This window comes from Tachypleus tridentatus, chromosome 8 (genome assembly GCF_004210375.1).
Source record: "Tachypleus tridentatus isolate NWPU-2018 chromosome 8, ASM421037v1, whole genome shotgun sequence".
NCBI classification, from domain to species: Eukaryota; Metazoa; Arthropoda; class Merostomata; order Xiphosura; family Limulidae; genus Tachypleus; species Tachypleus tridentatus.
Window position 1 is genome coordinate 105,553,949 of NC_134832.1, and position 11,297 is coordinate 105,565,245.

Below are 11,297 nucleotides of genomic sequence, written 5' to 3' on the forward strand. Positions count from 1 at the left end.
GTGATATTTTCTATGGAGGCCTGACTTGGCCAGATGGTTGAGGCACTCGCCTCATAGTCTAAGGGTCGCGAGTTCGAATCCCTGTCACACAAAACATGCTTGCCCTTTCAACCGTGAGGGCATTATAATGTGATGGTCAATCCCACTATTTGTTGGTAAAAGAGTAGCCCAAGAGTTGGTGGTGGGTGGTGATGACTAGCTGCCTTTCCTCTTGTCTTACACTGCTAAATTAGGGACGGCTAGCGCAGATAGCCCTTGAGTAGCTTTGCGTGAAATTCAAAATAACATAACAATTGTCTCCACAATATTTTGGTGAAGGACACAATAGAAGTTGTATCCAATGTCTTTTTTGATCCGTAAAATACTTTAAGGAATATTGGTGGACTGCCAGTAATAATAGTACAAATATGCAAGATTGTTTATACATCTTTCTAGTAGTCATCACAAAAGTTTAAAGTTTTGAATGTTTCAAAGTAAGTAAATTTGTGTTTTGTGTATGTTATATCAGATAATGATGTAATTTCAAATAAAATAACTTTGTGTCAAAGAGATTCATAGATAACTTTAAGACAAGCTTAAAATACAAATACAAGTGCCTGCTATCATATAACCCTCATCTATGACAAACCAATATTATTTCATATAGTTAACAGCTTAAGTTATAACTTAGGGAAACAAAACCCTTAATAATATACAAAATAAAAACATTTTAAAAGTGAGATACAATGTATAGATAGAAAGGTGTAAGCATATATATTGAAAAAAAATTGTCTTTTATTTACAATGCCACAAAACATGAAATAAAAATTGTACTACAAATAAAAAGGAATGTAACTTGTGAATGGAGTATGAAAAAGGCAGGAAATGGACTTTCAAGGAAACAAATAAAACTAGGCCAAAGACTGAACTATTGATCATAAAAAAGCAAGTAAACATTAGATTAAAACCAGTGGTTAAACTAGACTTCATATTTCTGTAGTATGTTAATCGAGACTGAGAGATTCTGGTGTGGCTTCCTTTTTGACATTTTCTAATTGTTCTATAGTCATATTATTTGGAGGTTCAACCGATTTGACGTTCTCCACAAAATGGTATCTTTGCTATGGAATCGAGGTTGTCCTTCCAAAAATATTTCAGTGGAATGTTTTTTTAAGAGGGGGCTTTTCGACCTGTGGTCCTGTTTGAGGTGAGCCCAAGTATTGCTACGGTGATGTCTTCACCTTTGAGAAAACAGCAACCTCCACGTTATTTTGGTCAGATGACAGCAATTCTTTGGTTAAAACTCCTGAATCGAACAGCATAAGGCACTGCATTCAGGGTTAAGGTGAGTCACTTGAACCACGAAAGGATAAAGTCAAATGTATTGGTTCCTTCAACCAAATTTTGTATAGTTCAGGGAAGTTAGAAGTTAAGCCACTAATTCTTCTTTAACTTCTTGTATTAACTCTTACCCTACGTGAACGAGATGATACTGAAGACAAATAGTAAGAAAGTATGACCACGTCCATAAATGTTAGAACCAGAGAAGCATATGCATCCGAAAACTTATTAGTGTGAAAGGCTTCGTTAAAAATTCCAGCTTTATATTTATTTCTTAAATTGTCTCTCTGTATTTTAATCCATTACTTTGTTATTTAATTTCACCTATCCCTCTCTTCCGTGTCCCTTGAAGGCCCAAGTCCCAGGAATTTTTTTCCTGATATCTCTCGGTGGGCTTTGCCAAAAATGACTGAATTGTTGATAGATGTAACAGGCATTTCTTCTGTCCGTTCATGGATTGCGATACTTTTCTGTCAACATCATTAACACAGCTGAAACAAAGGGTTCGTGATACTATCATCCATCAACTAGTGTTTGTTATACAGCATATGGGTGTGTGGCGTCATCTTTTATAGCTTCCTGAACTTTTGGACACTGTTTCTGACAGAGCCACTTTAACTATCACTACGTGTTATTTTTTACTCTAACTTTGTCAAAGTTACTATTTCATACCTTGTTACCTTTGATTTGAATTTTTTTGTTTGGAATAAACTTATTAGATTATATTTTTTTTAACAACAAACATAATAAAATAAGTAAAAGATACGATGTGTATAATATAAAAAAGAACAACAAAATATCACTCCAACAATGGTGTAGTCCGTCTCAAGGGCGGAACAAACCAATAAATTAAATACATATAAAAGAAAACTTGTTTTTACTTATGTCACCAAAAATTGTTAGTTGACACTTATTATAAGAAAGTTTATTTTCTTATTTGAAATTAAATAAAATTTCGCAAATGTTGATGTTGGATTGATTTTTGTGCACTCTCAATGAAAGCGTTAGTGGTCGTGAATTTCCTGAACCTTTTTCTGAGTATACTACTGCAATCGTAGCCTTCTAGAAGAATATTCACAATAGTTTTGAATAAAATAGCGCTAATTAAACTTTGTAATTTGACAGTAAGAGTTGGTGTATGTACTTTTAGCTAATCAATTTCTAAATTGGTTGACATGGTGTGATCTAATTACTCATATCTAAATTTTTAGAAACCGTAAGCTTTTGTTCTAAAAAAATGAAAGCTCTTTTTCCTTTTCAAATTTAAAAGCCCTTCCCCTTACACACACAGTAAAATATTAGTGTATAAAAAGGAGGGTTCCTTGGTAGGGCTTTAGCGTTGGTTTTGATGATGTTATCAGTAGTGCTTCAGTGTTTTTATTTGATATTTAGTTTTCTTAAATTGATTTAGATATCGTTTCTTTGAGAAGTCAAAATACAAGTGAGGATCGTTCAAGACGCGCATTCCTTCTAGCGTTAATTTTTCTCCCGATTTCTCTAATATAAAAGTGTTTACGTGATATTCATTCTATTTTGAAGATACCTTTGATTGTTCTTTTTAACAAGCAATAATTGTTAGTGTGCGGTTCTTGATTAGCTATGATTAAAGTATTTATTACGTTTTCTTACTCCAAATAGGTTTTAGTTGATGTTTTCGATATAAGGAATTGAAGCGGTAATAAAGTTTTTTGTTTTTTATCATCTTTAAGATTTGTACTTTGTGTTTGACTTTTTCAAATGTGTAGATTATTTTTAGGGAAAATTTCAAAGTTCTTTATAGTTTATCATATAAATGTTTTTTCAGGGTATATATTGAATACTATTTACGTAATACTCTTCAAAGTTCCTGGTTTCTGTTGTATGGAATGTAAGAATTTCCAGTTGAAATATTGTTTTAAATACGTTACTTTTATATGAATGAGCCTTATAAATTCTTATTGGTTTCTAATGTGAATGTTTGGAAAGTTTCTTCGTTGTCAGTTATAAATTGAATGTTGGGTTGTATGTCGTTAATGTGGTGTGAGAATCTCTTTTTTATTTGTTTGAGTTGAAACCTGGCCATGCCGGGCCCTGTGGAGACGACAGCTAGAAAGAAAAGTAAAGGCTGGTATACAACTAGAATAATGAATTAATTGTACAAAACCTTCGCGTTGCATTACATACAAATCTAGGCCCAGCATGGCCAGGTGGTTAAGGCGCTCGACTCGTAATCTGAGGGTCGCGGGGGCGTTATAATGTGACGGTCAATCCCACTATTCGTTGGTAAAAGAGCAGGCCAACGTTGGCTGTGGGAAGTGATGACTAGTTGCCTTACCTCTAGTTTACACTGCTAAATTAGCGCAGTTCGCCCTCGTGTAGCTTTGCGCGAAATTCAAAATCATACAAACCTGATTGTTAGGGGAATTATGTCAACTTAAACTAATCTAATTATAAATGATCAACTGAGAACAATAGACAATGATGTAGGTTATGTATTCGTCTTTGGTATTGTTCTTGTTTTCTAAAACGTGAAGCAGTGTAATACCAGTCGAAACAAAAAATAAATGGAAAACAAACTTCTAATGCTTAATAACGTCTTAGCATGCCAAAAAGTTAATATTATTCAGTTTGTTTCTTTGTAGTTGAGCATAAAGGTACACAATGGGCTACCTGTCCTCTGCCCACCACGGGTATCGAAACCTAGTTTTTAGCGTTGTAAGTCCTCAGACATGCCGCTGTGCCACTGGGGAGAAAGAGTCAGGATTATTTATAAACATGTTAAAAACAAACACTAGTTTACAATATTTCTCCAAAATACGCATATATAAAATCATTTTTCATTTCATACACTTCATTGTAGGAACTCTGAGAAATAGACGACTAACTGTTTACCGGCAATAACGTATTTAATTGAGTTTATGTTTCTAATACGCTATTAAGTTCAACATAATTAAAAGTGTTTTGCTCCTGATTTTCATTTGTATTCAATGTCCGGTGCATCACGTTGCAGTGTCCAACAATAGTCAGCAAGCATTGACGGATTCCAGTTGCCCTGATATCGTTTTTCCATTGTAGCAATGTCCTGGTGAAACCCTTCACCGTGTTCGTCACTGACAGCACTGAGATTTGCGTGGAAGAAGTCCAAGTGTGAGTGGAGGAAATGAATCTTGAGTGACATGTTGCACTTCATTGTTTTGTATGCTTTGAGAAGTTTGTCTACTAGCTGAATGTAATGTGGGGCTCTGTAATTGCTAAGAAAATTGTCAACAACGTCTTTGAAGGCTTTCCAGGTAATCTTTTCCGGTCCAACTAACAGATCTTCGAACCTCTTGTCACTCATAACATGTCTGATCTGAGGGCCAACAAAAATTCCCTCTTTGGTCTTGGCCTCAGTTATTCTTGGGAACATCTGTCTTAAATAACGAAATTCTTCGCCTTCTTTGTTCATTGTTTTCACGAAATTCTTCATAAGTCCCAATTTTATGTGAAGAGGAGGCAAAAAAATCTTTGCCGGGTCGACAAGCGGTTCATGCGCCACATTTTTCTGTCCTGGAACTAACTTTTGATGGAGTGGCCAGCTCTGTCTAGAATAATGTGACTCTTTGACACGACTATCCCATTCACAGATGAAACAACGGTACTTTGTATAGCCGAGCTACAGTCCCAGTAACAGAGCAACGACTTTCAGATCTCCACAGATATTCCGGTTGTACTCACTGTACAGATATTGGTTTATACAACTGAATATTTGTAATAGCGGTTTATAATTATTTCTTTTATTTAAATAATAGGTTTGTTTGTGATTTACGCACAAAGCTACACAATGGGTAACCTGTATGTGTAACTATGGGTATCAAAACCAAGTTTCTAGCGTTGTAAGTTTATAGATATAACTGCTGTGCCACTGGCGAGCTAAACGATAGAACACATATTACAATGTTTATCATAGCACTTGTACTATTTTATTCATTGCTGTGAATTTCAGTTAAAATCCGTTACCGTTTGAATTTTTACAAGTTCACGTAAATGAGTAAAATGCTAGTTAGAAGTTAATAATTTATATTTTAAGCAACAAAGAAAGTGGTTTATGACTAATCAGATGTCATGGACTTTAGAAGAACAGGTTTAGGTCCATGATTACGTTTCCACAGTCTGTTGTATTTCGGGGTCATCTCTGCCGCAAATTTCGATTAACTCATTAAGTTTTATTTATTTGGAGTATCCTTCACAAATTGCGTGTTGCGTGTGAAAACTGTTTATTTGGAGAACATTCCATGGACCAGCTGTAACATATCAAAGCCCACTTTTAGAAGTACCTTCGTAAAAGAAGTGTTTTTTCCAAAACTGCTTGTTCAGACAACATTTCACTTACTAATCGCTCCTAGAAAATCTACTAGGAGGTTCCTGCTAGAACTGTTTATTTGGACTACTCTCGTTTGTAGATGAAATGTTGCATCACAAAACTACTCTCTGATACATTTAGTAATTACTTTTATAATAACAGCATTGGATCAGTCAACATACATGTATTTGTTGAAAATGTGGATTATTATTCGTTCAATAATCAACGGAAGATTTGTTTTGTTGTCGAGCAAAGTCACATTGAGTTATTTGTTGTGTCTAAAAAAAGAAATCTGACCCGAAGTTTAACGTTGTAAGTCCGTAAACTTACTACTGTTCTACCGGAGAACTCAAACGAAAATGTTTTATATTTAATGGTTGGATTGAACATAATGCAGATATAAAACGATTCCATCGTAACGGTCCTAACTTCATTCGTCAGGATAAGTTTAGCTTTGTGATGACGTGTTATCATGGTTTTGTATACTTTGATCAATCGTGTCGCAAATGTATCGATCAGAGTTTTCCAAGAATTCTGCGTTCGGAACGGACGAAGTGAGCAGATTTTTATCTATAAAGTATAATCTGCCAAAATAAGTAAAAACTTGACAAAATTCTGTACTTGTGAAAACATTTTTTAAAACAAAAGTTAAAAAGTAATAAACTTTTCCCATCTCTTGACTTCAAGAAAATCCCATTGACTAGATCAGGGGTTAAAAAACTACGGCCCTCGAGGTCATTTTGTCCGGCCCGTCAGCAGCTAGCCGCTTGGAAATAAAAAGTGTCATAACAAAATAAATCACACCGATGGTCGCTTTAAGCTGTCAAACACAAGGCGTTGTGATAAAAAGAAACAAGGCTGTCACGCGCATTTTTAAGCAATAGGAAAATTCTTCTTTCGTCTTTGCTGCCCGTTTATTCATATCGAGGCACGTATCTATGAAAGCACTAGGATTTCGAAAACAAGTACAGAGTTAACCCTCGTCCTACCGACACGTCTTGTAAATTCAGTGGCCTTGGGTTACCGCTTCAGCAAGCTCATTTCTCTTTGTAGTCGGGTTATGCACTTTTCGTAACTCGTTCTTAGGTAAGTGTCTGGCAAACGTACGTTTTAATATATTTTGTTTGTCCGTTCTTGGACCAGTACAATACATTTCTCACAGCGTTCTGTGTTTTTCATTTTCAGATCCTGTTTTCTTTCACCCATTGTTATGGCTGCTTTTAAAAGAAGAAAAGTGGACTCTGAGTGTCGTGCTTTCAATGAAGAATGGGGAGAAAAGTACTTTTTTGTGGAAACAAAAAACCAGAAAGCTACTTGTGTGATATGCACCGAAAGTGTTACCGTTTTGAAATTATCAGGAAAGTTTCGTTCTGATAAATTTGAATCCATAAAACATATTTTTGAATCTCAAAAAAATCTCTTCACGAGAAAGTTTGCTGAAAATGAATCTGTCACTCGTACAAGTTACAAAATAGTGGATAGGATGACAGAGCGAGGAAAACCTTTTACTGATGGCAACTTCATCAAAGAGCGTATGATGGAAGCAGCAAATGAGCTGTGTCCTGAAAAGGCCAATTTCTTTGAAAGTATCAGTCTTTCAGCAACTTCAGTTGTACGGAGAGCAGAAGAACTTGGAGAGAACATCGCATTGCAGATACAGTCATATGAAAAAGTTAGGACACTCTAAGAATGCCTGTGTATTTGTGTAATATTTTTGAATTTCAATTTCAACAATACTGAGAAATTATAGGAATATAACTAAACAATTAAAACTGAAGAAAAAACTTTTCAAGATTTTCTGTAAATTAATTCTACAAAAATGCATATTCTAACTGAAAAAAAAATTAGGACACCCTACCCCCTAATAGCTAGTGTTACCCCTTTTGGCTGAAATAACTGCACTGAGATGCTTCTTGTAGCCATCTACCAGTCTCTGATATCGGTTTGAAGAAAGTTTTCCCCACTTCTCAATGCAGAATTCTTTCAGCTGTGAAATGTTTAAGGGGTTTCTTGCATGTATAGCCCATTTCAAGTCACCCCACAGCATCTCAATCGGATTACGATCTGGGCTTTGACTTGGCCATTTCACGACTCTCCATTTCTTAGATTTCAGCCAGTCCTTGGTGGATTTACTGGTATGTTTTGGGTCATTGTCGTGTTGCAGGGTCCAGTTCCGCTTCAGCTTTAATTTTCGTACAGATTGTCTCACATGATTCTCAAGCACCCTCTGATACACAGTAGAATTCATGGTGGATTCTATGATTGTGAGCTGTTCAGGTCCTGCTGCAGCAAAGCAGCCCCAAACTATGACACTTCCACCTCCAAACTTCACAGTTGGTATGAGGTTCTTTTCCTGGAATGCTGTATTTGGTTTACGCCAAACATGTCCTCTGTTCTGGTGTCCAAATAATTCAATTTTGGACTCATCTGTCCAAAGAACATTATTCCAGAAGTCCTGGTCTTTGTCTACATTTTCTCTGGCAAACTTCAGTCTGTCCTTGATGTTTCTCTTAGAGAGCAAAGGTTTCCTCCTTGCACACCTCCCACGCAAGTTAAACTTGTGTAGTCTCTTTCTGATTGTAGAGGCATGCATTTTCACATCAACAGTAGTCAGAGACTGCTGTAGGTCCCGTGATGACATATTAGAGTGTTTGACGACCTCTTTTAGCATCTTGCGGTCTTTTCTCGGGGTGAACTTGCTTGGACGACCAGACCTGGGCATATTGGCAGTTGTTTTGAAAGCCCTCCACTTGTTGACTATTTTCCAGACAGTGGAATGGCTGATTTCAAAATCTTTTGGAATCTTTTTAAATCCCTTACCAGGCTCATAGGCTGCTACAATTTTCTTTCTGAAGGCCTCAGACAGCTCTTTAGCTCTCACCATAGTGCTCACTCTCACTTTAACAGTCAGGAGAACACCAAATGTTTGAGGTTTGAATAGAGCAAGCCTCATTGAAAATGCTGAGTAAGGATCTTCTAATCATGTGCACCTGATGTGATACACCTGTGTGTGAGTTGAGCCATTTTACGTGGGAATAAATGTGGGGGTGTCCTAACTTTTTCCTCAGTTAGAATATGCATTTTTGTAGAATTACATTTACAGAAGGTCTTGAAAAGTCTTTTCCTCAGTTTTACTTGTTTAGTTATATTCCTATAATCTCTCAGTATTGTTACAATTGAGATTAAATATATATATATATATATCCAAAAATGTTACAAAAATACACAGGCTTTCATAGGGTGTCCTAACTTTTTCACATGACTGTACGCCAAAAAGCTAGAATCTTCCTATGGTATTCTCTGGCACTGGATGAGTCAACTCTTCTCTCGAGTACGTCACAACTTCTCGTGTTAATTCGTGGCGTTAATTTGGACTTTCAGATCATGGAAGAGGTGACATCAGTTTGCAGCATGCATGAAAGAACAACTGGAGAAGACATTTTCATGGAAGTGCATAAAACGTTGCAAGACTATAACCTTCAGTGGAATCAGCTTAAAGGTGTAACAGTTGATGGAGGAAAAACATGGCTGGAGTAAAGAAGGGTCTGGTGGGGCTGATCAGGAAAGACTTGGAAGATCTTCAACTCCCAAGCGCTCTGTTCATACACTGTATCATACATCAACAAGCACTCTGTGGAAAAGACTTAGATATTTCTTGCGTACTGAAACCAGTCATTTCTGCAGTGAACTTCATTTGGGGTCATGCACTTAATCATCGCCAGTTCAAGGCGTTTCTTGAAGAAATTAATTTGGATTTCTGTGACCTGCCTTATCACATGGCGGTGAGATGGCTCAGCTGTGGTAAAGTCTTGTCTCGTTTTTATAAGATGAGAAGAGAAATAGATATATTTCTTATCGAGAAATATAGAGCCGATCCACTTGTGTCGGATTCATCCTGGTTGTCAAAGTTGTCATTTTTTGTTGACATCACATTCCACATGAATGAACTTCAAACTTCAGGGAAAGAATAACCTTGTCTATGATCTCTATAGAATCATTAAAGGATTTCGGAGAAAGCTGTCATTGTTTGAAGCACATTTAGGAGGAAAAAACCTCCCTCATTTTCAGTGTTTCAATGAGTTTCATGCTGGAATCACAGAAGATGTCAACCTGAAGTTTCAGAAAAGATTATTGATGATTTAAATAAGCAATTTTAGAGAGGTTTTCGAATCTTGACAGAATCGAAAGTGACATTCTCCTTTTTCAAAATCCTTTTGATTGTGTCATTGATGACGTGCCAGTGGAACTTCAGCTGGAGGTCGTCGATTTGCAAGGAAATGACTTGTTGAAAGCAAAACACAGAGAGGGGCAACTTATTGAATTTTACAGCAGCATACCTGAAGATGATTTTCCAAAGCTGAAGCAGTTTGCATCTGGTATGGCATCAGTGTTCGAAACAACTTATGTCTGTGAACAAGCATTTTTAAATATGAAGTATATGAAGTCGGTACATCGATCAAAGTTGACTGATGAACATTTGAAAGCAATTCTAATGATTGGATGCAGCAATTCAAAACCGAACATTGAAGATATTTAGAAAGCCAAACGCCAATTTCATAAATCTCACTAACTTTTTTGCGGATTAGTGAAATTCAGATATGTACTCACTATGGGCGACGTGACAATTGTTTTTGCTAATTTCACCTTCTTTGATAACCTTTTGGTAAATAAAAATGTTGGTTGTACTTCTGTTTGTTTTTTATTATATGTGTGTATTGCATGCTACTCCCACATGGCGAATGTGGCATCCTAAACTTAGTGTTAAGTCTTTTACAGAGAGCTTTTGTTCAAGCTTATGAGTATTGAACATTATCATGCGGCTCGCTTCTCATTCTCCAAGTAATCTGGCCCCCCGTGAAAAAAGGTTGGTGACCCTTGGACTAGATTGTTTGGTGTAATTCGTATTTGAAGCGTCAGTTACACAACATACGACGTACTACATATTCTTGTAACGATGTTACCTTGGTAAACTTGAAATAGAAACATACAATTTAATCTTTTAATTGAATGACACATAATTTCATAGCAGTAGCTGTTCCACATTCTGATTAAATAAAGCACGATGTTTTAAATTTAAGCAATATTCAAAATACCACACTTTTTTGTATTTAATTTGCACGGAACACGCTCTAAGCAACAAAGAGAAAGTCGATGCAATAATCTAAACTGCAAAACGCACGCTATGCAACACAGAGTTATATCTACCATTAGAAAGATTATAATCGATAAACTTGACAATACAGAAGTCCTACTGTGTATGTTGTTATAAAATGGCGCCAAAAATATAAAAATCTATAAAAACTAAAAATCGCTAGCAAACAAATGGATTTGAAGATTTATAGGCCTACATCAGTGGTTCTTAACCTGGGTTAATTCGAACCCCAGGGGTTCGGTGAGTCAGTCTCAGGGATTCGGTGGAGGTCAAGACACACACACTGTGTGTTCGTTCCGTTCACCCCACTCGTATGATTCATGACGTCATGCTCCACTTGGCCATCATTGGCTGCGGATGATAACGTCACATCACTTGGCCTTAATATCTGTGCTGCAGGGAACTTCATACGGTTAGCAGTCGACTTGTGACTGTAGTAATCGTGTGTCATTTGTGATTCTTTTCCCTAATTTTTCAATCCCTTCATACTAACTATGTCGAGCA